This window comes from Budorcas taxicolor, chromosome 9, assembly GCF_023091745.1.
Source record: "Budorcas taxicolor isolate Tak-1 chromosome 9, Takin1.1, whole genome shotgun sequence".
In the NCBI taxonomy this organism is placed as follows: Eukaryota; Metazoa; Chordata; class Mammalia; order Artiodactyla; family Bovidae; genus Budorcas; species Budorcas taxicolor.
Genome location: NC_068918.1, coordinates 24,614,955 through 24,621,795, shown reverse-complemented (window position 1 = coordinate 24,621,795; position 6,841 = coordinate 24,614,955). Strand labels below are relative to the sequence as shown.

At 40.5% G+C, this 6,841-nt stretch overlaps 1 non-coding gene across 1 annotated transcript; it reads left to right on the top strand.

The window, feature by feature from the left end:
• Positions 1-962: 962 nt before the first annotated feature.
• TRNAE-CUC (transfer RNA glutamic acid (anticodon CUC)) lies at positions 963-1,035 on the top strand. The gene has a single exon. It is a non-coding gene; the product is annotated as a tRNA-Glu (tRNA).
• The last annotated feature ends 5,806 nt before the right edge of the window (positions 1,036-6,841 follow it).

The following is a 6,841-nucleotide window of genomic DNA, read 5'->3' as shown; positions in this document are numbered from 1 at the left end:
GTTTGTTTATATGTTCTGTGATCTTTGAAAGTGCTTCAGGGTTGCAGGAGCAGTTTCCAGACCCCAGAAATAATAATTAAGCTTGAAACACTCAGTAAAAACAAAAACTTTTTCTGACCCAACAAACATTTGTTTGAAGCACAACATCAAAAATTTTATGTTGGAATGAAAGTTTCAATATTTAGGACCCAGAGAGGCTTTTAAAGTATTATTCCAGAGTGACAAAGTAAAGATGTGATTACAAACATAGACATTTGGTTTATTTAGGTAATTAAATAAACTACCTGACTTTTAAAAATAGCTGGAAATTCAAGAGATCCAAATTTTTGTCCCACTACTGAAGCGACTTAAGCCAATGATTTTGAGAAGAGAGAGAGGAAACAAATTTAAAAAAATAATAACTCTCTGGTTGCACATATTTTTGCAGGTATCTTACTTATATTATTTCTTGTCACCTAAAACTCCTCTCTGTCTGAGTCCTTCACCCTCAGATTGGCTTGTTGGATCTGGCCAGCGAATCTTAATTGAGATCCGTGCATGAGACTCAGAGAGCAGGTCCTGAGAATTCTATAATAAGGCACATGCATGCATATATGCTAAGTCACTTCCGTTGTGTCTGACTCTTTGTGACCCCATGGACTGTAGCCTGCCAGTCTCCTCCGTCCGTGGGATTTTCCAGGCCAGGATACTGGAGTGGGTTGCCATTTCCTCCTCCAGGGGATCTTCCTGGCCCAGGAATGGAACCTGTGTCTCTTATGTCTCCTGCATTGGCAGATGGGTTTTTTACTACGGAGCTACCAGGGAAGCCCCAGTATTTAAATACAGATGCATATGTGTGTGTGTGTGTGTGTGTGTGTATGTGTTGCTGAGAAGTAAGGTAGGGTGATGAATAAAATATGAAGCATGAAATATTTTATTTTAGAATAAAACTGTGCGGAGAAAGTGGGATTAAAATACAAGTTTCCCTGGTGGTCTAGTGGGTAAGACTCCTCACTCTCAATGAAGGGGGCCCAGGTTTGATCCCTGGTCAGGGAACTAAATTCCATATGCTGCAGCTAAATATCTTGTGTGCTGCAACAGAGACTGGGGACAGCTAAATAAATAAATATTTTAAAAAATACAAGTTTAAGAGAAAAGGGGATTATGCACAATTTCCAGCTGTCAAAGAAGAGCTGGTTCAGGTATGCGTCAATTTCGTCATATATTGAAATTCTGGTTCAAACACAAACTTGTTTGTAATATATTAACCTGTGGGTATTTTAACATTAATTTCTGTTTTTATTGCTATTTACTTCCTTTTTCTTTGGGTTTAATTTGGTGTTGTTTTTCTGCCTTCTTGGGAAAACATTTTAATCATTGTTTGTTTGTTTTCTTCTAACTTTCACTTTGTATCTAACAAGTTTCCTCAAAACTCTAGTTGATATCCACAAATATCCATACATTTTGATATGTAATATTTCATTATCTTTCGAAGATTTTATGTCCAATATGTTGTTTTGAACATGGATTTTTCAGAAATGCATTGTTTAATGCATTTTCAACATTTGGGAGATTTTTTGTTGTTATTGTTATTGATTTCTACTTTAATTATAGTATCAAGCAAACATTCTGAATGATTTCCATTATTTGACAAATTTTCTAACCTAATACATTGTCAGTATTGGCAAATGTTCCAGGTGCATGTGAGAAAGACATGGAATGTACCATTTGAGCTGACAACTTGTCCTTTCCCAGCTCCCTCCCAATGTCCCTTCACAGGCTTTGACTTCATACATCTGCTTCGAGGCTACTCCAGTCCTGACATCTGCTTCCTAGAGGAGGATATAGACTAACACAACCTGCTCACTCTCTACTGCCTTTTGTGCAATTGTTGCAATGTATTTATTTGCACATTTTTTTAAAAAAATTGAAGTATGGTTGATTTATAATATTGCTTGCACCTATGTTTTAAATCCTATAAGGCATTATTGTTTTTTATAGTCAGTATCTATTTGTATTCATTTATGCAGAAATTTACTTTTTAAAGAATTGGTCTTTATTTCTTCTCGCATTTTCATGGCCCCGAACTCCTAGGACTGGAATCATATTTTATTATGGCTTAAGAACCCCTTCAGTTTTTTCCTTTAGTGCAGGTCTCTTGCTGATAAATTTTTTACTTTATCATTCATTTGAAAATATTTTTATTTGGGCTTCATTAAAAAAAATCTTTGCTAGCTATATAATGTTAGGTCTCTGCCAGTATTCATGAAACTGTGGCAGACTAACTTGCTAGCCTGCAAATAGGGTACAACCTCAGACCACTCACAGTTCTTGGTTATTACTGCCTGAAATTATAATTTTATTTGCCTACTTGTATACATTATCCAGCTCCTTCTCTAGAATTTAAGTTTTATGAAGGCAGAGACTTGATTTCTTTTCACCCTTTATCTTCAGGATGTAAAGCAATCCTTGGCATATAGTAGACACTCAAAAAAATTACTGACTGAATAAGAAAATAAATGAAAATCTTTTCTTACACATATTACTAGCATAACGTTTCAAAAATCTATAGAGCCATTTTCCTCATCATAACCTAAAGGCAAACCAAATCTTATTATCTCAATGCTACCTAGATCATTTTTCTTCCTGACTCAAATATTTCTTAGTCATAATCATATTAGTCACCATTTCATGCAAAGCACATTGCTTACACGTGTTCCTGTTGTAGGAGTTTTGAGCACTGTGGGTAATACACTTAAGAAGACAAATGGTGATACTATGAAATCTGGCGGAGAAGGCAATGGCACCCCACTCCAGTACTCTTGCCTGGAAAATCCCACGGATGGAGGAGCTTGATGGGCTGCAGTCCATGGGGTCGTTAAGAGTCGGACACGACTGAGCGACTCCACTTTCACTTTTCACTTTCATGCATTGGAGAAGGAAATGGCAACCCACTCCAGTGTTCTTGCCTGGAGAATCCCAGGGACGGCGGAGCCTGGTGGGCTGCCGTCTATGGGGTCGCACAGAGTTGGACACGACTGAAGCGACTTAGCAGCAGCAGCAGCATGAAATCTGGAGTAAACTGCCTCTCAGTCTAGTGCAGGCTTTACTCTTCACTTGCTGTGTATCCTTTAGCTAGTCACTTAGCCTTCTACATCTCAGTTCCTTAATCTTTAAAATAGGGATAATGATAATGCCTAATTATACAGGAAGATCCCCCGGAGGAGGAACTGGCAACCCACTCCAGTATTCTTGTCTGGAAAATCTCATGAACAGAGGAGCCCCGTGGGTTACAGTCTGTGGGGTCGCAAAGTGTCAGACATGACTGAGCATGCATTCATTCAGTTTATAATGTTACTGCAATTATAAATAGACACCGCGCAAGTAAAATACTTCGTCGAGAATTGTGCCTATGTACACTTTGAATAAACGTGCACTGAGTTGTCTGTGGAATTTGGATATGATTTTTCCTCCCCAGTGCCAACAATGCTGGCACGTTAGAACTCTGCCAACTTTGTTTGCAAGTTCTTTGCTCCGCAGTGAAGGAAATTACAAAGCCAGTGAACAATAACTGTTAAGCTCTGGGTTGGGCCACTGAACTTTCTCCCAGCTTTCTGTTTAGTGTGGGTGATCTGAGATCCCGTCTCCAAGGTGATGAGCAGAAAAGCTGGGCAGATCTTTTGGAAATTCTAGGAAGTTAAAAGAAATGCACTTTGAGTTTTGAATTGCATTTCTGTGTTTATGGTAGTTGACATTTTAATGAGTTTCCTTGGTCAGAATTTCTCCCCCAATGGTAGTCTCAAAGCCCAGTTTTATTAAAATGAGAGAGTAACAGTATTGTTGAAGTCTCCTTCCACAAGACAGGAAACTGAGGCTGTTCAGTCACGAGGCTGTGTCTGACTCCTTGTGACCCCGTGGACTGCAGCACCCCAGACCTTCACTATCTTCTGGAGTTTGCTCAGATCCATGTCCATTGACTCAGTGATGCCATCCAACCATCTCATCCTCTGCCACCCCTTCTTTGTTTGCCTTCAATCTTTCTCAGCGTCAGGGTCTTTTCCAGTGACTCAGCTCTTTGCATCAGGTGGCCAAAGTATTGGAGGTTCAGCTTCAGCATCAGTCCTTCCAATGAATATTCAGGCTTGATTTCCTTTAGGATTGACTGTTTTGATCTTCTTTTGCAGTCTAAGGGACTCTCAAGAGTCTTCTCCAGCACCACAATTCAAAAGCATCAATTCTTTGGCGCTCAGTCTTCTTTATGGTCCAATTCTCACATTCATACAGGACTATTGGAAAAACCACAGCTTTGACTATATGGACCTTTGTTGGCAAAGTGACGTCTCTGCTTTTTAATATGCTGTCTTGGTTGGTCATAGCGTTCTTTCCAAGGAGCAAGCATCTTTTATTTAATTCTGTGACTGCAGTCACTACCTGCAGTGATTTTGGAACCCAAGAAAAGAAAATCTGTCACTGCTTCCACTTTTTCCCCTTCTATTTGCCATGAAGTCATGGGACCAGACTATAATCTTTGTTTTTTGAATGTTGAGTTTTAAGCCAGTTTTTTCCACTCTCCTCTTTTATGCTTATCAAGAGGCTCTTTAGTTCCTCTTTACTTTCTGCCTTTAGAGGAGTCATTGTGGCGAAATGACAAAAATATCATCATGAAGCTGTAAATCCTGCCTGGAGAGATGTTCATGAATCTATAACCAAGTTTAAACCTAAAGCCCTGTGCTGAATATGTGAACTGATTATATAAGATATTTAAAAAATCATTATGTTGCTAGATAGGAATGTAACTGCATCATTCTGATATAACATTTTATTTTATTTATTTTAACCACAGAGACTGTCTGAGAAAAGCTTCTGACCAAGAGAAAATATTGAAAATGGAGAATGTTTCTTTTGTGAGGTGGCACAAAGACTCAGATGCTTAGTTCCCAAATGCTGGCAGCCAGCAGCCATGCATATCCAAAGTCACAGTTCATCACGAACTCCACATCAACACCAGTGCAAAGGACTGCTAAAAACTAGACTGAGAAGCTGGTGGTTATAGACCGAGCTCTAGAAATAGACGAATTTCAGAGGACAGAAACAGAAAAGGCTTGATATTCTCAGATGGTGTTATATTTACAAGTTGCTCTCGCAAATGAAATCGAAACCTGGTGACAAAGCATTCACCAGAAAGTAAGTAACAGAAACAGTCCCTTGGGCCTGTGATTGAGGACGGCATTTTGCTATATCATGCAGAAAACTTTCCTTAACTAAGGTTAAACTTAAGGAGCGTGAGACAGGATAAATATAAACAGCAGCTTCAAAGGCACAAATGTCAATGCAGAAATGGCATGGGGCACATTTTCTTCTAAGCACCTTATTATCATCGTATTATTATTATCAGTAACCCCATGTTCGTACTAGCTGGACCACACAGCATGCATTCTGCTGTGTTTGGACCATATTGATTTGCACAGGCAAACATTGTTCCCATAACCCTGCCTGTTAGAGTTCACAGTCACTCTCATGTGAGTCCTGGTTTGGGGATGATAAATTGTGTGGTCAGTGTGTGCGTGGTACTTTATTAAGCACTTGCAGGCTAGTCCAAGAAAGGCTATGGCTCCTGGACTTAACGATACTTATTTTTCTCCTTTATGGATGCAAAGAGTTCCCTGCTGTGTTCTAGAAAAGCTGGTGCAGGGAGGGGTAGTGTTGGGGGCGCACAGGAGTATCCCGGGCCTTGGCACTTGCAAGGCTTAATAATAGGTGGGTGAAAGAAAAAGAAACTTAGTTGCTCGGTCATGTCTGACTCTTTGCAACCCTGTGGACTGTAACCCACTAGCTCCTCTGTCCCTGGAGTTTCCCAGGGAAGAATACTGGAGCGGGTTACCATTCCCTTCTCCAGGGGATCATCCTGACCCAGGGATCGAACCTGGGTCTCCTGCGTTGCTGGCAGATTCTCTACCATCTGAGCCACCAGGGAAGACCCAATAGGTGGGTAAGTTGGTTGAATTAAATACTTAACCACCCCAGAGCCTCTTGGATTTAGCTAAATGCTACAACTCTGATGAAGATTCTGAGGAGTTTAAAGAACACCACAGTCCAGTCAAAGAGAAGTTGTCTTTAGTCTTACCATATTGGAAAGCAACTATGGTGCAGTGTCTGGCTGGAAGGCTGGTTCCTACAGCACCAAAAATAGGACCAGTCCTTCCTTCATGCTGAGAGTGGGGCGTGAATGCATCTTTGTTTTTATCCTGTTGAGAAGGTCCCAATCATGAACTTGTTAAACTTTCGAAGCTACTACTTAAACCTGTTTATGGACTCAGCATTTCTTTGCCACTTATCAGGGGAAGTAACCAATCAACTGGGTCTTGAGTAGAGTTTACCATTTGGAGACGTTTAAGTTCCCAGAGTATCACACTGAAAATAAATAATTTGAGCTTATCCTTTTGAATGAGTAATCTAAATGTGTGCTTCTAAACTTCATGCAGGTGATGAGAAATTTCACCCAATTTACAGGCACAGATTTTGGTTTCAGTTTCCCATCGTTCAGTCGCTCAGTCATGTCTTGGCGACTCTTGGCGACCCCATGGGCGGCAGCACATCAGGCTTCCCTGTCCTTCACCATCCCCCACAGTTTGCTCAGACTCACGTCTGTTGAATCAGTGATGCCATCCACCTCATCCTCTGTCGCCCCCTTCTCTTCCTGCCTTCAGTCTTTCCCAGCATCAGGGTCCTTTCCAATGAGTCAGCTCTTCGTATCAGTTTCTTGAGGACAAATCTTCTATTCATCACTCAGTGTTGCCAGCCTGCTTTCCATGATGTTTTTGGGCTAGTGAGCAGAGTTTTTCTCTCTGTTTAATGGACTGGG